The 20,904-nt window shown below is 48.5% G+C and overlaps 5 non-coding genes and 6 pseudogenes across 5 annotated transcripts; all 11 read left to right on the forward strand.

Moving 5' to 3' along the window:
- Nucleotides 1-94: 94 nt before the first annotated feature.
- On the forward strand, nucleotides 95-274 carry LOC141231404 (U2 spliceosomal RNA; annotated as a pseudogene).
- Nucleotides 275-1,389: 1,115 nt separating this feature from the next.
- LOC141231139 (U2 spliceosomal RNA) lies at nucleotides 1,390-1,580 on the forward strand. Its single transcript, XR_012297549.1, has one exon. It is a non-coding gene; the product is annotated as a U2 spliceosomal RNA (small nuclear RNA).
- Nucleotides 1,581-2,692: 1,112 nt separating this feature from the next.
- Nucleotides 2,693-2,784, forward strand: LOC141230972 (U2 spliceosomal RNA; annotated as a pseudogene).
- Nucleotides 2,785-3,573: 789 nt separating this feature from the next.
- Nucleotides 3,574-3,753, forward strand: LOC141231405 (U2 spliceosomal RNA; annotated as a pseudogene).
- Nucleotides 3,754-4,868: 1,115 nt separating this feature from the next.
- LOC141231140 (U2 spliceosomal RNA) lies at nucleotides 4,869-5,059 on the forward strand. The gene has a single exon (XR_012297550.1). It is a non-coding gene; the product is annotated as a U2 spliceosomal RNA (small nuclear RNA).
- A 1,115-nt stretch (nucleotides 5,060-6,174) lies between these two features.
- LOC141230973 (U2 spliceosomal RNA) lies at nucleotides 6,175-6,266 on the forward strand (annotated as a pseudogene).
- A 789-nt stretch (nucleotides 6,267-7,055) lies between these two features.
- LOC141231406 (U2 spliceosomal RNA) lies at nucleotides 7,056-7,235 on the forward strand (annotated as a pseudogene).
- Nucleotides 7,236-8,350: 1,115 nt separating this feature from the next.
- Nucleotides 8,351-8,541, forward strand: LOC141231141 (U2 spliceosomal RNA). Its single transcript, XR_012297551.1, has one exon. It is a non-coding gene; the product is annotated as a U2 spliceosomal RNA (small nuclear RNA).
- Nucleotides 8,542-9,656: 1,115 nt separating this feature from the next.
- LOC141231142 (U2 spliceosomal RNA) lies at nucleotides 9,657-9,847 on the forward strand. Its single transcript, XR_012297552.1, has one exon. It is a non-coding gene; the product is annotated as a U2 spliceosomal RNA (small nuclear RNA).
- Nucleotides 9,848-10,959: 1,112 nt separating this feature from the next.
- LOC141231476 (U2 spliceosomal RNA) lies at nucleotides 10,960-11,057 on the forward strand (annotated as a pseudogene).
- A 5,544-nt stretch (nucleotides 11,058-16,601) lies between these two features.
- On the forward strand, nucleotides 16,602-16,796 carry LOC141231401 (U2 spliceosomal RNA). Its single transcript, XR_012297811.1, has one exon. It is a non-coding gene; the product is annotated as a U2 spliceosomal RNA (small nuclear RNA).
- Nucleotides 16,797-20,904: the final 4,108 nt, after the last annotated feature.

Below are 20,904 nucleotides of genomic sequence, written 5' to 3' on the forward strand. Positions count from 1 at the left end.
TTCTCCTTTTGGAGAGGGTTTCAAGAAGACCAGCATCCTAGTGCACTTTTTTTGTGGCACTTGTCACTTTTTTAAGCGCACTCGGGTTTTGTACACGAATTCGGGCTTTCGATAAAAAAAATCTGTTCTTATCAGTTTAATATCTGATACGTCCCCTATCTGGGGACCATATATTAAATGGATTTTTAGAACAGGGAGATGGAAAAAGAGCTTGCTCTGTCCACTCCACGCATTGACCTGGTATTGCAGTATCTCCAGGACCGGTGCACCCCTTCTTTAATGCAGTTTCTAAAATCAGAAAGAATTGAATTCAATGATTTTTGTTCATTTCGCTTGTTTGTCGGATTTTGGGATGGACTCTTTGGCTCTGCTTTTCTTCTCCTCATTGGATTTTTCATGTTCAAAGTTGCAGAAGCCAGATTACAAGCTCATTTTGGTTCAACTTCAGCAACTGTGCATTGCATTGCCATGTAATGTGATGCAATGCTATCTTTCTAGCTCTCCCTTTTTACTTCCTTTTGGATAAACAGACATATTAGGCAAGCATTTTGGAGCTTTCACCTAAATAACTACAGGTGGTGAGATAAGCTGCACAATATAATTGACCTTTCAGTATATTGTTGCACACACACCATCTATTTAGCAAATGCCCTTGTTATCAACAGCAGCCTTTTAAACTCACCTGAGCTAACAGGTATGTGCGCTGGTTACTCTGCTGCGCTTAAAATTTCTTTTTTGGTTTGCTACAATGCCTTTTCTGAAACGTTGTCTCCTTCTGCTGGAACACTGACTTCTTTCATTTAATGCCTGCAGACTATAAAAGAGAACCCAACCCAAAAAGTTTGGTTGATTAGTCTGTGGCATTCTGTTAAACTGTTGCTTATGGCGGTCTCTGTGAGCTTCTCAGCGACATTCAGCCAGCCAGGTATCCTGCCTGCAGTAGATGGAATGTAGCAATGGAACGCTGGCTGCGCGTGTCATAATAGGCTCTGAGCCTTTATATACCTGTGCACAGCAGCAGCCACCTTCAGTCTGCTGCTGGACAGCCAGCAGCAGCAGCAGCAGGAGAGGTATGTAATCAGGAGCCCTCCTGCTAAGGGTAGACAGCTGCTCGTTCCACCCCACCCCCCGCCTTAATTGATTCTCCTCCCTTCCAACGGTGTTGAGGCGGGTGGGAACAGCAGGGGGTGAAGGTGCTGTGTTTAAAGAGGTGGAGTTATGCAGATCTAAAACGCGTGGATTGCAGCAGCAGCAAGCCGAAAAGTGCAGGCATGTAAGGGATCTAGAGGTTGACAACATGTCTTCTTAACGGGAGTCCAGGAGCTCATCTCCACAAATGGACTTTTTAGGATCCTTGGGTGGCTCCGTAGTTTGAAACCAATTCTGGTTATCGCTTCTCGGCCTTTTGGCTAAGATCAAGTGTAGTATCTGTTCTTATCAGTTTAATATCTGATACGTCCCCTATCTGGGGACCATATATTAAATGGATTTTTAGAACAGGGAGATGGAAAAAGAGCTTGCTCTGTCCACTCCACGCATTGACCTGGTATTGCAGTATCTCCAGGACCGGTGCACCCCTTCTTTAATGCAGTTTCTAAAATCAGAAAGAATTGAATTCAATGTTTTTTGTTCATTTTGCTTGTTTGTCGGATTTTGGGATGGACTCTTTGGCTCTGCTTTTCTTCTCCTCATTGGATTTTTCATGTTCAAAGTTGCAGAAGCCAGATTACAAGCTCATTTTGGTTCAACTTCAGCAACTGTGCATTGCATTGCCATGTAATGTGATGCAATGCTATCTTTCTAGCTCTCCCTTTTTACTTCCTTTTGGATAAACAGACATATTAGGCAAGCATTTTGGAGCTTTCACCTAAATAACTACAGGTGGTGAGATAAGCTGCACAATATAATTGACCTTTCAGTATATTGTTGCACACACACCATCTATTTAGCAAATGCCCTTGTTATCAACAGCAGCCTTTTAAACTCACCTGAGCTAACAGGTATGTGCGCTGGTTACTCTGCTGCGCTTAAAATTTCTTTTTTGGTTTGCTACAATGCCTTTTCTGAAACGTTGTCTCCTTCTGCTGGAACACTGACTTCTTTCATTTAATGCCTGCAGACTATAAAAGAGAACCCAACCCAAAAAGTTTGGTTGATTAGTCTGTGGCATTCTGTTAAACTGTTGCTTATGGCGGTCTCTGTGAGCTTCTCAGCGACATTCAGCCAGCCAGGTATCCTGCCTGCAGTAGATGGAATGTGGCAATGGAACGCTGGCTGCGCGTGTCATAATAGGCTCTGAGCCTTTATATACCTGTGCACAGCAGCAGCCACCTTCAGTCTGCTGCTGGACAGCCAGCAGCAGCAGCAGGAGAGGTATGTAATCAGGAGCCCTCCTGCTAAGGGTAGACAGCTGCTCGTTCCACCCCACCCCCCGCCTTAATTGGTTCTCCTCCCTTCCAACGGTGTTGAGGCGGGTGGGAACAGCAGGGGGTGAAGGTGCTGTGTTTAAAGAGGTGGAGTTATGCAGATCTAAAACGCGTGGATTGCAGCAGCAGCAAGCCGAAAAGTGCAGGCATGTAAGGGATCTAGAGGTTGACAACATGTCTTCTTAACGGGAGTCCAAGAGCTCATCTCCACAAATGGACTTTTTAGGATCCTTGGGTGGCTCCGTAGTTTGAAACCAATTCTGGTTATCGCTTCTCGGCCTTTTGGCTAAGATCAAGTGTAGTATCTTTCGAAAAGGCGGTTTTGGATGTTGGCCGCCCTAGTAGATTGATACATTATGCACACTGGGGTTTAGGCGCTTGTTAGTACGCCAGGTGGCTAATATCGTCATCTGGTGGAAAGCATGGCCCCCCAGGATCGACGCCATTGGGCCGGGGAAGATCGAAAGCCCGAAGTGTGAAGTGCCCCAGGAGTGGTGACCCTGGGGTGCCTTAACTCACTGGGATTGGGAACCCCACTTGAGTTTATGGCACATTTGCACAAGCACTTCAAATTTTCTTTCTTCGCACACACCCTTATTCCGGGCCTTCTGGCCTTAGGATGGGGAATTTTTCAATTCCCGGTCGAAGGTCCGGGCAGTATTATACTGTGAAACCTTCACTATTTATTTAATTTCTTTGTCACTTTGTGTCCACTTATTCACGTGTGTCACGTCCTACTAGGATTTTGTCGGGATGCGGTTCCCTTACGGGTTCCTCTCTTGGCAGGTCTAGGGGGGGAGTGTGTGGCCATCAGGTTCCGCTTCCCCCTGAACCCCCCTGGCTCTCCTCTTTCGGGAGGAGAGCGTTGTTGGCTCCCCTCTTCTGGGAGGGGAGCACAGTCTTTGGCTCCCAGTGCCTTGCTCGGGTGAGAACTCGGGCAGGTGCTGGGGGTAAGATTGGGTCGCCTCTGGCTTCGGCTGGAGGTGGCTTTTTGTCCCTGTTCCTCGCTGTGGCCTTTTGGCTCGGAGGGACGGGGAATGGTTTGGGGGACCCTTCTCCTTTTGGAGAGGGTTTCAAGAAGACCAGCATCCTAGTGCACTTTTTTTGTGGCACTTGTCACTTTTTTAAGCGCACTCGGGTTTTGTACACGAATTCGGGCTTTCGATAAAAAAAATCTGTTCTTATCAGTTTAATATCTGATACGTCCCCTATCTGGGGACCATATATTAAATGGATTTTTAGAACAGGGAGATGGAAAAAGAGCTTGCTCTGTCCACTCCACGCATTGACCTGGTATTGCAGTATCTCCAGGACCGGTGCACCCCTTCTTTAATGCAGTTTCTAAAATCAGAAAGAATTGAATTCAATGATTTTTGTTCATTTTGCTTGTTTGTCGGATTTTGGGATGGACTCTTTGGCTCTGCTTTTCTTCTCCTCATTGGATTTTTCATGTTCAAAGTTGCAGAAGCCAGATTACAAGCTCATTTTGGTTCAACTTCAGCAACTGTGCATTGCATTGCCATGTAATGTGATGCAATGCTATCTTTCTAGCTCTCCCTTTTTACTTCCTTTTGGATAAACAGACATATTAGGCAAGCATTTTGGAGCTTTCACCTAAATAACTACAGGTGGTGAGATAAGCTGCACAATATAATTGACCTTTCAGTATATTGTTGCACACACACCATCTATTTAGCAAATGCCCTTGTTATCAACAGCAGCCTTTTAAACTCACCTGAGCTAACAGGTATGTGCGCTGGTTACTCTGCTGCGCTTAAAATTTCTTTTTTGGTTTGCTACAATGCCTTTTCTGAAACGTTGTCTCCTTCTGCTGGAACACTGACTTCTTTCATTTAATGCCTGCAGACTATAAAAGAGAACCCAACCCAAAAAGTTTGGTTGATTAGTCTGTGGCATTCTGTTAAACTGTTGCTTATGGCGGTCTCTGTGAGCTTCTCAGCGACATTCAGCCAGCCAGGTATCCTGCCTGCAGTAGATGGAATGTAGCAATGGAACGCTGGCTGCGCGTGTCATAATAGGCTCTGAGCCTTTATATACCTGTGCACAGCAGCAGCCACCTTCAGTCTGCTGCTGGACAGCCAGCAGCAGCAGCAGCAGGAGAGGTATGTAATCAGGAGCCCTCCTGCTAAGGGTAGACAGCTGCTCGTTCCACCCCACCCCCCGCCTTAATTGATTCTCCTCCCTTCCAACGGTGTTGAGGCGGGTGGGAACAGCAGGGGGTGAAGGTGCTGTGTTTAAAGAGGTGGAGTTATGCAGATCTAAAACGCGTGGATTGCAGCAGCAGCAAGCCGAAAAGTGCAGGCATGTAAGGGATCTAGAGGTTGACAACATGTCTTCTTAACGGGAGTCCAGGAGCTCATCTCCACAAATGGACTTTTTAGGATCCTTGGGTGGCTCCGTAGTTTGAAACCAATTCTGGTTATCGCTTCTCGGCCTTTTGGCTAAGATCAAGTGTAGTATCTGTTCTTATCAGTTTAATATCTGATACGTCCCCTATCTGGGGACCATATATTAAATGGATTTTTAGAACAGGGAGATGGAAAAAGAGCTTGCTCTGTCCACTCCACGCATTGACCTGGTATTGCAGTATCTCCAGGACCGGTGCACCCCTTCTTTAATGCAGTTTCTAAAATCAGAAAGAATTGAATTCAATGTTTTTTGTTCATTTTGCTTGTTTGTCGGATTTTGGGATGGACTCTTTGGCTCTGCTTTTCTTCTCCTCATTGGATTTTTCATGTTCAAAGTTGCAGAAGCCAGATTACAAGCTCATTTTGGTTCAACTTCAGCAACTGTGCATTGCATTGCCATGTAATGTGATGCAATGCTATCTTTCTAGCTCTCCCTTTTTACTTCCTTTTGGATAAACAGACATATTAGGCAAGCATTTTGGAGCTTTCACCTAAATAACTACAGGTGGTGAGATAAGCTGCACAATATAATTGACCTTTCAGTATATTGTTGCACACACACCATCTATTTAGCAAATGCCCTTGTTATCAACAGCAGCCTTTTAAACTCACCTGAGCTAACAGGTATGTGCGCTGGTTACTCTGCTGCGCTTAAAATTTCTTTTTTGGTTTGCTACAATGCCTTTTCTGAAACGTTGTCTCCTTCTGCTGGAACACTGACTTCTTTCATTTAATGCCTGCAGACTATAAAAGAGAACCCAACCCAAAAAGTTTGGTTGATTAGTCTGTGGCATTCTGTTAAACTGTTGCTTATGGCGGTCTCTGTGAGCTTCTCAGCGACATTCAGCCAGCCAGGTATCCTGCCTGCAGTAGATGGAATGTGGCAATGGAACGCTGGCTGCGCGTGTCATAATAGGCTCTGAGCCTTTATATACCTGTGCACAGCAGCAGCCACCTTCAGTCTGCTGCTGGACAGCCAGCAGCAGCAGCAGCAGGAGAGGTATGTAATCAGGAGCCCTCCTGCTAAGGGTAGACAGCTGCTCGTTCCACCCCACCCCCCGCCTTAATTGGTTCTCCTCCCTTCCAACGGTGTTGAGGCGGGTGGGAACAGCAGGGGGTGAAGGTGCTGTGTTTAAAGAGGTGGAGTTATGCAGATCTAAAACGCGTGGATTGCAGCAGCAGCAAGCCGAAAAGTGCAGGCATGTAAGGGATCTAGAGGTTGACAACATGTCTTCTTAACGGGAGTCCAGGAGCTCATCTCCACAAATGGACTTTTTAGGATCCTTGGGTGGCTCCGTAGTTTGAAACCAATTCTGGTTATCGCTTCTCGGCCTTTTGGCTAAGATCAAGTGTAGTATCTTTCGAAAAGGCGGTTTTGGATGTTGGCCGCCCTAGTAGATTGATACATTATGCACACTGGGGTTTAGGCGCTTGTTAGTACGCCAGGTGGCTAATATCGTCATCTGGTGGAAAGCATGGCCCCCCAGGATCGACGCCATTGGGCCGGGGAAGATCGAAAGCCCGAAGTGTGAAGTGCCCCAGGAGTGGTGACCCTGGGGTGCCTTAACTCACTGGGATTGGGAACCCCACTTGAGTTTATGGCACATTTGCACAAGCACTTCAAATTTTCTTTCTTCGCACACACCCTTATTCCGGGCCTTCTGGCCTTAGGATGGGGAATTTTTCAATTCCCGGTCGAAGGTCCGGGCAGTATTATACTGTGAAACCTTCACTATTTATTTAATTTCTTTGTCACTTTGTGTCCACTTATTCACGTGTGTCACGTCCTACTAGGATTTTGTCGGGATGCGGTTCCCTTACGGGTTCCTCTCTTGGCAGGTCTAGGGGGGGAGTGTGTGGCCATCAGGTTCCGCTTCCCCCTGAACCCCCCTGGCTCTCCTCTTTCGGGAGGAGAGCGTTGTTGGCTCCCCTCTTCTGGGAGGGGAGCACAGTCTTTGGCTCCCAGTGCCTTGCTCGGGTGAGAACTCGGGCAGGTGCTGGGGGTAAGATTGGGTCGCCTCTGGCTTCGGCTGGAGGTGGCTTTTTGTCCCTGTTCCTAGCTGTGGCCTTTTGGCTTGGAGGGACGGGGAATGGTTTGGGGGACCCTTCTCCTTTTGGAGAGGGTTTCAAGAAGACCAGCATCCTAGTGCACTTTTTTTGTGGCACTTGTCACTTTTTTAAGCGCACTCGGGTTTTGTACACGAATTCGGGCTTTCGATAAAAAAAATCTGTTCTTATCAGTTTAATATCTGATACGTCCCCTATCTGGGGACCATATATTAAATGGATTTTTAGAACAGGGAGATGGAAAAAGAGCTTGCTCTGTCCACTCCACGCATTGACCTGGTATTGCAGTATCTCCAGGACCGGTGCACCCCTTCTTTAATGCAGTTTCTAAAATCAGAAAGAATTGAATTCAATGATTTTTGTTCATTTTGCTTGTTTGTCGGATTTTGGGATGGACTCTTTGGCTCTGCTTTTCTTCTCCTCATTGGATTTTTCATGTTCAAAGTTGCAGAAGCCAGATTACAAGCTCATTTTGGTTCAACTTCAGCAACTGTGCATTGCATTGCCATGTAATGTGATGCAATGCTATCTTTCTAGCTCTCCCTTTTTACTTCCTTTTGGATAAACAGACATATTAGGCAAGCATTTTGGAGCTTTCACCTAAATAACTACAGGTGGTGAGATAAGCTGCACAATATAATTGACCTTTCAGTATATTGTTGCACACACACCATCTATTTAGCAAATGCCCTTGTTATCAACAGCAGCCTTTTAAACTCACCTGAGCTAACAGGTATGTGCGCTGGTTACTCTGCTGCGCTTAAAATTTCTTTTTTGGTTTGCTACAATGCCTTTTCTGAAACGTTGTCTCCTTCTGCTGGAACACTGACTTCTTTCATTTAATGCCTGCAGACTATAAAAGAGAACCCAACCCAAAAAGTTTGGTTGATTAGTCTGTGGCATTCTGTTAAACTGTTGCTTATGGCGGTCTCTGTGAGCTTCTCAGCGACATTCAGCCAGCCAGGTATCCTGCCTGCAGTAGATGGAATGTAGCAATGGAACGCTGGCTGCGCGTGTCATAATAGGCTCTGAGCCTTTATATACCTGTGCACAGCAGCAGCCACCTTCAGTCTGCTGCTGGACAGCCAGCAGCAGCAGCAGCAGGAGAGGTATGTAATCAGGAGCCCTCCTGCTAAGGGTAGACAGCTGCTCGTTCCACCCCACCCCCCGCCTTAATTGATTCTCCTCCCTTCCAACGGTGTTGAGGCGGGTGGGAACAGCAGGGGGTGAAGGTGCTGTGTTTAAAGAGGTGGAGTTATGCAGATCTAAAACGCGTGGATTGCAGCAGCAGCAAGCCGAAAAGTGCAGGCATGTAAGGGATCTAGAGGTTGACAACATGTCTTCTTAACGGGAGTCCAGGAGCTCATCTCCACAAATGGACTTTTTAGGATCCTTGGGTGGCTCCGTAGTTTGAAACCAATTCTGGTTATCGCTTCTCGGCCTTTTGGCTAAGATCAAGTGTAGTATCTGTTCTTATCAGTTTAATATCTGATACGTCCCCTATCTGGGGACCATATATTAAATGGATTTTTAGAACAGGGAGATGGAAAAAGAGCTTGCTCTGTCCACTCCACGCATTGACCTGGTATTGCAGTATCTCCAGGACCGGTGCACCCCTTCTTTAATGCAGTTTCTAAAATCAGAAAGAATTGAATTCAATGTTTTTTGTTCATTTTGCTTGTTTGTCGGATTTTGGGATGGACTCTTTGGCTCTGCTTTTCTTCTCCTCATTGGATTTTTCATGTTCAAAGTTGCAGAAGCCAGATTACAAGCTCATTTTGGTTCAACTTCAGCAACTGTGCATTGCATTGCCATGTAATGTGATGCAATGCTATCTTTCTAGCTCTCCCTTTTTACTTCCTTTTGGATAAACAGACATATTAGGCAAGCATTTTGGAGCTTTCACCTAAATAACTACAGGTGGTGAGATAAGCTGCACAATATAATTGACCTTTCAGTATATTGTTGCACACACACCATCTATTTAGCAAATGCCCTTGTTATCAACAGCAGCCTTTTAAACTCACCTGAGCTAACAGGTATGTGCGCTGGTTACTCTGCTGCACTTAAAATTTCTTTTTTGGTTTGCTACAATGCCTTTTCTGAAACGTTGTCTCCTTCTGCTGGAACACTGACTTCTTTCATTTAATGCCTGCAGACTATAAAAGAGAACCCAACCCAAAAAGTTTGGTTGATTAGTCTGTGGCATTCTGTTAAACTGTTGCTTATGGCGGTCTCTGTGAGCTTCTCAGCGACATTCAGCCAGCCAGGTATCCTGCCTGCAGTAGATGGAATGTGGCAATGGAACGCTGGCTGCGCGTGTCATAATAGGCTCTGAGCCTTTATATACCTGTGCACAGCAGCAGCCACCTTCAGTCTGCTGCTGGACAGCCAGCAGCAGCAGCAGCAGGAGAGGTATGTAATCAGGAGCCCTCCTGCTAAGGGTAGACAGCTGCTCGTTCCACCCCACCCCCCGCCTTAATTGGTTCTCCTCCCTTCCAACGGTGTTGAGGCGGGTGGGAACAGCAGGGGGTGAAGGTGCTGTGTTTAAAGAGGTGGAGTTATACAGATCTAAAACGCGTGGATTGCAGCAGCAGCAAGCCGAAAAGTGCAGGCATGTAAGGGATCTAGAGGTTGACAACATGTCTTCTTAACGGGAGTCCAGGAGCTCATCTCCACAAATGGACTTTTTAGGATCCTTGGGTGGCTCCGTAGTTTGAAACCAATTCTGGTTATCGCTTCTCGGCCTTTTGGCTAAGATCAAGTGTAGTATCTGTTCTTATCAGTTTAATATCTGATACGTCCCCTATCTGGGGACCATATATTAAATGGATTTTTAGAACAGGGAGATGGAAAAAGAGCTTGCTCTGTCCACTCCACGCATTGACCTGGTATTGCAGTATCTCCAGGACCGGTGCACCCCTTCTTTAATGCAGTTTCTAAAATCAGAAAGAATTGAATTCAATGTTTTTTGTTCATTTTGCTTGTTTGTCGGATTTTGGGATGGACTCTTTGGCTCTGCTTTTCTTCTCCTCATTGGATTTTTCATGTTCAAAGTTGCAGAAGCCAGATTACAAGCTCATTTTGGTTCAACTTCAGCAACTGTGCATTGCATTGCCATGTAATGTGATGCAATGCTATCTTTCTAGCTCTCCCTTTTTACTTCCTTTTGGATAAACAGACATATTAGGCAAGCATTTTGGAGCTTTCACCTAAATAACTACAGGTGGTGAGATAAGCTGCACAATATAATTGACCTTTCAGTATATTGTTGCACACACACCATCTATTTAGCAAATGCCCTTGTTATCAACAGCAGCCTTTTAAACTCACCTGAGCTAACAGGTATGTGCGCTGGTTACTCTGCTGCGCTTAAAATTTCTTTTTTGGTTTGCTACAATGCCTTTTCTGAAACGTTGTCTCCTTCTGCTGGAACACTGACTTCTTTCATTTAATGCCTGCAGACTATAAAAGAGAACCCAACCCAAAAAATTTGGTTGATTAGTCTGTGGCATTCTGTTAAACTGTTGCTTATGGCGGTCTCTGTGAGCTTCTCAGCGACATTCAGCCAGCCAGGTATCCTGCCTGCAGTAGATGGAATGTGGCAATGGAACGCTGGCTGCGCGTGTCATAATAGGCTCTGAGCCTTTATATACCTGTGCACAGCAGCAGCCACCTTCAGTCTGCTGCTGGACAGCCAGCAGCAGCAGCAGGAGAGGTATGTAATCAGGAGCCCTCCTGCTAAGGGTAGACAGCTGCTCGTTCCACCCCACCCCCCGCCTTAATTGGTTCTCCTCCCTTCCAACGGTGTTGAGGCGGGTGGGAACAGCAGGGGGTGAAGGTGCTGTGTTTAAAGAGGTGGAGTTATGCAGATCTAAAACGCGTGGATTGCAGCAGCAGCAAGCCGAAAAGTGCAGGCATGTAAGGGATCTAGAGGTTGACAACATGTCTTCTTAACGGGAGTCCAGGAGCTCATCTCCACAAATGGACTTTTTAGGATCCTTGGGTGGCTCCGTAGTTTGAAACCAATTCTGGTTATCGCTTCTCGGCCTTTTGGCTAAGATCAAGTGTAGTATCTGTTCTTTTAAGAACACAAGAGCTACGATCTACACTTGACGAGAGCGATCGAACTCAGAAGGAGAAGAGCTTCGGAGCCCAGCTGACATCGGAGAAGGAAGGCGGATATCGGTGGGAGGAAGAAGCTCTAAAGAATCCAGAAGAAGACGAAGACTCGTAGAAGAATTGGGCTGTCCTGTGGAATCTTCGAGGAAGAAAATCATCGAGACAAAGACCTTTCGGGGAATTTGTCCAGAACACGACGGGAGAAGAATCTGCATAGCTCCACCCATTCCGGGAAGAGTTCCAGATCCAGCTCCAAGAAGTAACTGCAGGAGGAAAGCCATGGCAAGCGCTGCGAGGAAGGCCGAAAAGAAGAGCCTGGAGCCGGGGACAGCCAGGAGGGCCCAGCCAGGAGCCGATTCTGACCCCAAGGACTCTGCCTCCACGAATGGCCAGCAGAAGGGACCCCAGAAGCCCCGCCACGAAGCTCCAGCCCTGGAGCCATGGATGCGGCAGACGGTGGCCCTGAAGCTGAAGGAAGTGGATGGGAGGGTGCCGCACATGTCCTCGGACGTGTTCTGCCAGAAGATGCTGCTGGATCGAGGCTTCTCCAGGTCGGACACCCTCAGCATCCAGACCTTCTTGACGGGGATCTTCTTCGTCACCTTCGCCACTGTGAACACCTGCAGGAGGTTCTGGGAAATGGTAAGCGCAAAAGGACCGGATAATTCTTTCTCTGCCTTTACAGGTAGCTGCCCTATCCAGAGGGACGAAAGGAGGATCACGGTCTCCATGCGCAACCCGCACACCCCAGGCCAAGACATCTGTACCTTCCTGAGACGCTTCTGTTTGGTTGTGAAGGAACCCTCTCACATCCTGAATGGACTCGGCTTCTGGACAGGTAAGTGGTCGGTGACCGTTAGACTTCACAGGGACCTGGCGTACTCAGACGGACTTCGGCACCTGCCCCCGACATTCTCCCTGGGCAACTCCTACGGCCTCATCTATTACCCGGACATGCCGCGGAACTGCAGGAGATGCGGCAAGAACGGCCACGAGATGAAGAACTGCAAGGAGGATGCCTGCAGGATTTGTTGAGTGACGGGACACAGCTCGAAGGACTGCCCGAAGAAGACGTCCTGCAACCTGTGTGGGCTGGCGGCTCATCTGTACAAGGATTGCCCCAAGCGTGAGAGATCCTGGGCATCGGTGGTTGCGACGACCCCAGCTCCGGAGGACAAGGCCCCGACGACCAGGCCTGTGAAGGTCAAGGACGCGACGACCAAGGCCCCAGCGGCCAAGGCCGAGACGACCAAGGCCAAAGCGGTCAAGGAGTCGGTGGCCAAAGCCCCAGCGACGGTCCCAGCAGCTCCGAAGCAGAAGAAAAAGTCAAAGGAGGGTAAGAGTTCTGTCACCCCTCTTTCGATCCCTCCCCCTGCCACCCCCGTCCAATCCCCCCCCACCCCGGCCACCCCTGCTGAGGATTCCACTTCCTCTTCCTCCTTCCCCTACTCCTCAGCAGGTGTCCTTTCCCCTGCCCCGGCAGCCACTCTCCCTCCCCAGACCATGGTAGCGGTGGAATTAACCTTTCCTCCACCTGCCGCTATCTATTCCGAGGAGGATTTTCCCCTTCTTGTCTCCCCAGTTCCAACTCGGGGAAAGAGGAAGGTGGAGGACAGCCCTGCTACTGAATCCTCCAAAAAGAAGATTCTGGATTTCGTAGGCGAAAAGGAGGATACCCTCCCTGAGCCAGAAGAGATGGAGCACATGGTTGAGACCCTGGTGGCCGAGCCAGAAGAGGAGGAACTGGTGGTCGCCGAGATCGAGGCCGCGCTGCTTGACCAGATGGAGGAAGAGGGCCTGCTGGTGATCCCGTCACCAGCAGTCAACACCGACGAGGGACCACCCGACCGGAGTGGTAACTAAGGTGTATTGCCTGCGCTAACTTTTTCTTTTTTCCCTACATGATGGCTAATATTAACTTATTTTCCATTAATGTCAGGAGCATCAAGGACAAGTTCAGACGTCAGACTATTTATGCCTTCCTTACTTCCCAGTTGTGTGATGTTTATATGTTGCAGGAATGTTCCCTTCCCTCCTCTAGGTCCTTCAAACATCTGGCCAGGGAGTGGTCCCACGGTCCATCCTACTGGTCCGGTGGGGGTGACTGCAAGTCTGCGGGGGTCGCAATTCTGATCAGGGGGGGCGCATTCACGCTTGAGTCCGTCCAGGAGCTCATCTGCGGCAGGGCTCTTGTTGTAGATGGCAACTGGGCGGGAGAACCTGTCAGGTTCATCAACGTGTATGCGTCCCCACTGAAGAATGAGCGTTTGGAGCTTTTCCAGACCCTGCGGCTTCAGCTTGCCACCACCAGGACCTTAGTGATGGCCGGGGATTTCAACTGCCCCATCGAGGAGGATGGTCGTAGTTCTGGCACATCTGCCAAGTTGGACATCACGTCCAAGCTGCTCATCGAGATGGTAACCGAGGCCTCTCTTCAGGATGTGGTGGGCTCCATGGGGAGAGGCTCCACAAACTATTCGTGGAGCCGACCCGATGGCTCACTCCGCTCCAGGATTGACTTTGTGTTCACCTCTCGGGCAGTCAGGCAGAGTAGGCACTCGATGGTCCCCTGCTTCTTCTCCGACCACAGAGCCATTCACTTACAAGGTGTCCTCGGCGACGGTTTTCCGTCCGGCCCCGGCTCCTGGAAGCTGAATTGTGCTCTGCTGGCTCAGGATGAAGTCGTGGAGGAGCTGAGAGCAGCCTACGCAATGTGGCAGTCCTACAAGGGTAGCTTCCAAACAGTCTCTGATTGGTGGGAATATGTTAAACTTGAGTTTCGCTGTTTCTTTCAGGCCAAGGGTCGACAACAGGCGTGTGAGAAGAGGAGGGACTTCAGAGGGCTGCAGCGCGAGCTGCGGTCGCTGCAGGACCTTCTTCACTGCGGCTGGGACGTGAGGGAGGAGCTGGAGGAGACCAAGAAGAGCCTGAAAAGGCACTTTGAGGAGGAGTCCAAGCGAATCGTCTTCCGTTCCAAAGTGGAGAATCTGGAGAAGGGTGAGAAATGTAACTCATTCTTTTTCAGGAAACTTCATGCCGGTCACACGCCCCTGAACGAGCTGCGAGACGAGAGCGGAAACATGCGACGTGGGAAGGAGGACGTGATGAAGGTCGTCAGCGACTTCTACAGCGAACTCTACTCCCACAAGACTACCGACCCCGACGCTGCTGATAAGTTCCTGTCAGGTATCACTAACCATCTTGATCCTGCAGGCACGGCAGCCTTGGACAAACCTCTGATGGTGGGCGAATTGCTCTCTGCCGCTAAATCCTTTAGGACCGGCAGGACCCCGGGCAGTGATGGTCTTCCAGCGGAGCTCTATGTAGCGCTGGGAGACCTCATCTGTCCGGACCTGTTGGACCTGTACGAGGAGATGGTGGTGGAGGGTAGAATGCCTCCATCTTTGAGGGAAGGAATGGTCACGATCCTGTACAAGCGGAAGGGAGAGAGGTGCGACCTGAGGAATTGGCGTCCCATCACTCTGCTCAACGTGGACTACAAGATCCTGGCCAAGACGATGGCGACACGACTTAAGACGGTCATCGGACGGATCATCCACCCGGACCAGACCTGCGGCATCCCTGGACGTCGCATCGCAGACAGCCTCGCTCTCGTGCGGGACACGGTCGAGTACATCAAGGTCCGCCGCGCACACGCGGCCCTGGTCTCCTTGGATCAGGAGAAGGCCTTCGACCGGGTTTCCCACGAGTTCATGGGCCGAGCTCTGCACCGGTTAGGTTTGGGTAACATGTTTTGTTCGTATGTCCGTCTGATGTATTTTGATATCCACAGCTCGGTGTTGGTGAACGGCGGGAAGACTGACCCCTTCCCTGTCCTCTCTGGGGTCAGACAAGGCTGCCCTCTATCACCTCTTCTTTTTGTTTGTGTTATAGAACTCTTCGCAGAGGCTATCCGGCAGAATGGAGAGATCAGAGGGATCACCGCACCGGGTCCGGGACGACACGAGGTCAAGTGCTCGCTCTACATGGACGACGTCACCGTCTTCTGCGCTGATCGTGGTTCAGTCGACGCCCTCGTCCAGACGTGTGAGAGGTTCGGCCGGGCTTCAGGGGCCAAAGTCAACTGCAGGAAGTCGGAAGCCATGCTCTTCGGGGATTGGCAGCCGGCCTCCTCCGCCCCCTTCCCCTTCAACATTCAACCGGATTTCCTCAAGGTGCTGGGAGTCTGGTTCGGGAAGGAAGGAGCGGCCCTCAAGTCCTGGCAAGAACGCTTGGCCAAGGTGAAGCAACGGATCGGACTCTGGAGCCTCAGACACCTCACTTGTGAGGGTAAGGCACTCGTCCTGCGTAATGAGGTCCTGCCCGTCTTGCAGTACACGGCGCAGGCCTGGCCCCCACACGTCACTGTGTGCAGGGCCATTACCAGGACAGTGTTTCACTTTGTCTGGGGATCCAAGATGGACAGAGTCAGGCGGGCCGTCATGTACAAGGAGCCTCGCAAGGGTGGGAAGGGCGTTCCAGATATCCCCACCCTCCTGCGATCCTCTTTTGTGTGTGATTGTGTCCGCCGGACTTTGCAAGTCAAGAATGGCTCCGCGGGCAGGTCCATGTCTCGCTTCTTCCTGCTTCCTCTTTGGAGGCGACTCGGCTGGGACAAGTGGGACAGCTCCTTCCCCTACAACTGGACGACGCCATGGTTCTACGGAGACGTCGTTCGATTTGTGGGGGAACATCAACTGGAGGGACTCAAGCCCGACTTGTGGAAGCCCAAAACTATCCACAAGCTCATCAGAGCCAAGGATGACGTGGAGAACATCACAGGACTTCACCAGGACACGCTGGAGACTGTGTGGACAAATGTGTCGTCTGACAGGCTGACCAACGGGCACAAGGACTTGTCGTGGATGGCGATTCAGGGCGGACTGCCCGTCCGGTCATTCATGCATGCCCGGAACCTGTGCAAGACCCGGTACTGCCCAAGGTGCCCCTTCGTGGAGGAAACATCTTTGCACACTTTTTGGGACTGCGGATTTGCACAGCGCCTGTTGACTGCCCTTGAGGACGACCTGAGGAACTCTGTCCCCAGGGCGAGCCTATCGCACCATTCTGTGTTTTACGGACTCTTCCCTGGGGTTCATACCGTCGGAGCCATCCAGGAGGCTTGGCGCCTTATGAACTGCTTCAAGGATGCCGTTTGGGTCGCCAGGAACCGGCTCATCTTGAGGAGGGAGAGGATGTCCATCCAGGACTGCCGCAGGCTGATCCACAGCCTGCTCAGAGACTATTCCATCGTGGACAGTCCGGAGGACGAGGATGAGGACTAAACCCCTCCTCCCCCTCTCCCCTTATGTGTCTTGTCTTTCAATAAAGCTTCGGGCCTGTGATTTTCCCCTCCCCATCCCCTTTTTCCCAATCCCCATCCCTTATCACGGTTCGTCGTACTGTATTGATTGACATGCTTTTTCTTTCAGATTGAGTGTTTTGTGTAGCATAGGGGTGTGATGTGTCTAGTTAGTGCGTCGTATCCTCATGCTATGTAAATATGATGTAGAATTCTGTGTGTACTGGGCTGCGGCACTGTACACTGTCTGTTAACTTATTTTTTGTGCTAATAAAAGATATATTCAATCAAAAAAAATCTGTTCTTATCAGTTTAATATCTGATACGTCCCCTATCTGGGGACCATATATTAAATGGATTTTTAGAACAGGGAGATGGAAAAAGAGCTTGCTCTGTCCACTCCACGCATTGACCTGGTATTGCAGTATCTCCAGGACCGGTGCACCCCTTCTTTAATGCAGTTTCTAAAATCAGAAAGAATTGAATTCAATGTTTTTTGTTCATTTTGCTTGTTTGTCGGATTTTGGGATGGACTCTTTGGCTCTGCTTTTCTTCTCCTCATTGGATTTTTCATGTTCAAAGTTGCAGAAGCCAGATTACAAGCTCATTTTGGTTCAACTTCAGCAACTGTGCATTGCATTGCCATGTAATGTGATGCAATGCTATCTTTCTAGCTCTCCCTTTTTACTTCCTTTTGGATAAACAGACATATTAGGCAAGCATTTTGGAGCTTTCACCTAAATAACTACAGGTGGTGAGATAAGCTGCACAATATAATTGACCTTTCAGTATATTGTTGCACACACACCATCTATTTAGCAAATGCCCTTGTTATCAACAGCAGCCTTTTAAACTCACCTGAGCTAACAGGTATGTGCGCTGGTTACTCTGCTGCGCTTAAAATTTCTTTTTTGGTTTGCTACAATGCCTTTTCTGAAACGTTGTCTCCTTCTGCTGGAACACTGACTTCTTTCATTTAATGCCTGCAGACTATAAAAGAGAACCCAACCCAAAAAGTTTGGTTGATTAGTCTGTGGCATTCTGTTAAACTGTTGCTTATGGCGGTCTCTGTGAGCTTCTCAGCGACATTCAGCCAGCCAGGTATCCTGCCTGCAGTAGATGGAATGTGGCAATGGAACGCTGGCTGCGCGTGTCATAATAGGCTCTGAGCCTTTATATACCTGTGCACAGCAGCAGCCACCTTCAGTCTGCTGCTGGACAGCCAGCAGCAGCAGCAGCAGGAGAGGTATGTAATCAGGAGCCCTCCTGCTAAGGGTAGACAGCTGCTCGTTCCACCCCACCCCCCGCCTTAATTGGTTCTCCTCCCTTCCAACGGTGTTGAGGCGGGTGGGAACAGCAGGGGGTGAAGGTGCTGTGTTTAAAGAGGTGGAGTTATGCAGATCTAAAACGCGTGGATTGCAGCAGCAGCAAGCCGAAAAGTGCAGGCATGTAAGGGATCTAGAGGTTGACAACATGTCTTCTTAACGGGAGTCCAGGAGCTCATCTCCACAAATGGACTTTTTAGGATCCTTGGGTGGCTCCGTAGTTTGAAACCAATTCTGGTTATCGCTTCTCGGCCTTTTGGCTCAGATCTGTAATGGGTCTAGTCATTTGGCTGTCTGTGCGTTAACTCTTGGCCCTGTGGCATCGCCATTTTATGGCTTAAGCCACTTGCTGCTATAAGGAGTTGGCCAATAGACACGACTAGCGATAATGGGACGCATTCGATACGCTGGGCCCGGTGAGGCTCGAGTGAATTTTGGAATCCAGATTGATGTGGAAGAAGGCAAAGAAGGAATCTTTACCCTCAGCTTCGTGGTGAAGGAGATTTTGTTTGGACTCCTTGAAGTGAAGAAGGAAGAAATCTTGTGCCTCCAGCAATTCAAAAGCAAGTATAATCTTGTATTTACTTCTATGGCTGTTTGCAACAATTTCTATGATTGTTTGAAAAAGAATCTGGACAATCAATATTTGGATGGGCTGACTTTTGTCATCTTGTATTGCTCCAAAGAGGTACCTCTGACTGTTTTCATGTACAACCCACATGTGGACTTGGCTTTGATTTATGCCTTTCTAAATAGGCACTGCTATATTACCAAGGTGGCAGTAAAAGTCATGAATGAGGAGGAACTATGGACCGGTAAATATCGTTTCATGGTCAAGTTCCGGGAAAGTCCTGATGAACCAGGGGGTATACATTATCCTCCATCAAATTTTTCCATTGGGAGTGAGCGGGGTTACCTGTTCTTCCCCAATGCGCCCAGGTTTTGTCGTCATTGTAGGAGGTATGGCCATACTCAGGAAGCATGCGACATCAGACAGATTATTTGCAGGAAGTGCAATGAGGTGGGTCATTCTTCCAATAATTGCAAAAATGAAATAGTCTGTAATCTCTGCGGAGAGAAGGGGCATGCCTTCAGAGACTGTATATTCCATCCTGGTTCATATGCGGGGGCAGCGGGAAGGGGAAGGAGAAGAAATGAATCTCCTGCACCCACAGCTACAACTCCGACTGCTGCAACTCCGACTGTTCCGATATCTACTCTGGCTTTCCTGGATGAGGAGGAGGCTCGGGTTGCTTTTCCAGAACTGGTTCGTGTGAATGTAAGAGGAAATATGGAGCTGGCACCTGAGCCACCGGTGCAGAGGGCCGCGTCTGTGGCTTCAGATGTCAGTGAGTCTGAGACAATAACTGATGATCGTATAGGCATGGAAGTGGCCCCGGTGGAGGATCTGGAGGCTGAAATTCCAGACATGATGGTTACATTGCAGGGGGAAGAGGAGTCTGATCTGACCAGAACACCGCATGTGGCCTGGAGCGATGTCGTTTCTGACCTTGAGGAGGAGGGAGGTCAGGGGGACTTTGACCCCCAGCGGCGGGATTATAGTTCAGATGAAGATGGAGGCGCTTCAGTGAAGAAAAAGAAGAAAACTGAACCATCCTTTTCCCCTTTAAGTGACTGCAGTGTGAGTCCAGCCCGGGTGTACCCTACTGCATCCGATCCCCAAGATGTGTCTTTTTTGGGGGAAGGCACAAACTACGATATCTGCACGTCCAGCGTCCTACCCCCAGAAGGGTTAGGATGATGTACAGGTGGGCATGTTGTCGTGACCTGCCACATCAAATTAATAGATGGGTGCCCAAGTTGCTCTCAGCATCTTGTCGCTAAATGTTAGGCTGATTAAATCTGAGTCGAGAAGAGTGGCAATTTTGGACTACTTGAGCAACTTGGATGCGGACGTATACTGTGTCCAGGAGTGTGGGATCTCCGATCCCTTAAGTGAAAATGCATGGCCTTTAGGTCAAAGTGTGTGGTCTGGTTCTGTATGTAATAAAAATTGTGGGGTAGGTGTTTGGTGAAGGGTTATAGTGTTAAGATAGAAAGTTACATGGTGGTGGAGGCGGGGAGGTGTGTAATATGTGAGTTAAATTGTAGGGGGTGGAGGGTTAGGGTGGTAAATATGTATGCACCAATAGATAAAGGGGAGAGGCTGGAAATTTTTGAGAAATTATGTTTTTTTTTATCTGGCAAAATGCCAATAATTTTTGTTGGAGATTTCAATTGTGTGCCGGAGGGGGATAAGATGGATGTTACAGGTAAAAGACTCAAGAGTCTTGTGGCGGATTTTTCCTTACAGGATGCTGCGGAAGTTTTTTTAGGTAATCCACCTCCTGCGACCTATAAGGCCGACAGGGGAGGCATAGAGTCTAGAATAGACCGTATCTTCTTTTCTTCACAAAATGTTATTTGTAGGAATTTCCAGCAGGAAGATGTTCCCTTCTCTGACCATGTGTGTTTGAGGGCACGTCTAGAAGGTAAGATTTCCTTTGTATATGGTGGTGGCGTGTGGAAACTTAATGTGCGTTTGCTGGAAGATAATAGGATCATGCGTGATTTTAGGCGAATGTATGTTAGGTGGAGGGATAAAAAAAGTGATTTCAGGAATGTGCTTGAGTGGTGGGACTGGATGAAGAGTGAGATTGGTTTTTTCTTTAGAAAAAGGGGCAGGAGGAAAGCAGCAATGAATAGAGCAAAATTTAATGATTTAAGCTCTAGACTGGAGTGGCTGAGGAAGTTAAGGATGATTGGAGTGGATGTGGATGTTTTGATGTGTCAAGTGAAAGAAGAGATTAAGAAATATATTGAGGGTAAAGGGAAAGAAATTATTTACCGTTCTAAGATTGAACATTTGGAGAAAAATGAGAAATGCACAAGGTTTTTTTTCAAAAAAGTTTTTGGGAAGAAAGTAGATATGGATGAGGTGGTGAATGGTGATGTGGTGTGTGTGAGTGGGAAGGATGTGATGCAGGAGGTGGTGTTGTTTTATAAGGAGTTGTATGGGGAAAAATGGGTTGATGATAGGATGTTGACTGATGCTTTGGGGTGTTTAGAAGGTTGTTTGGGTGAGGATGAACGTGAAATATTGGATGATGTAATTGTGTTGGATGAAGTTAAAAAAGTGGTGATGTCTGCGAGTAAGAATAAAACACCTGGGAAGGATGGACTGCCCGTGGAGTTATATGTTAAGGAATGGGACACGATGGGAAATGACTTAT

This window comes from Phyllobates terribilis, unplaced genomic scaffold, assembly GCF_046119375.1.
Source record: "Phyllobates terribilis strain yellow unplaced genomic scaffold, ASM4611937v1 Scaffold_505__1_contigs__length_1300667, whole genome shotgun sequence".
NCBI classification, from domain to species: Eukaryota; Metazoa; Chordata; class Amphibia; order Anura; family Dendrobatidae; genus Phyllobates; species Phyllobates terribilis.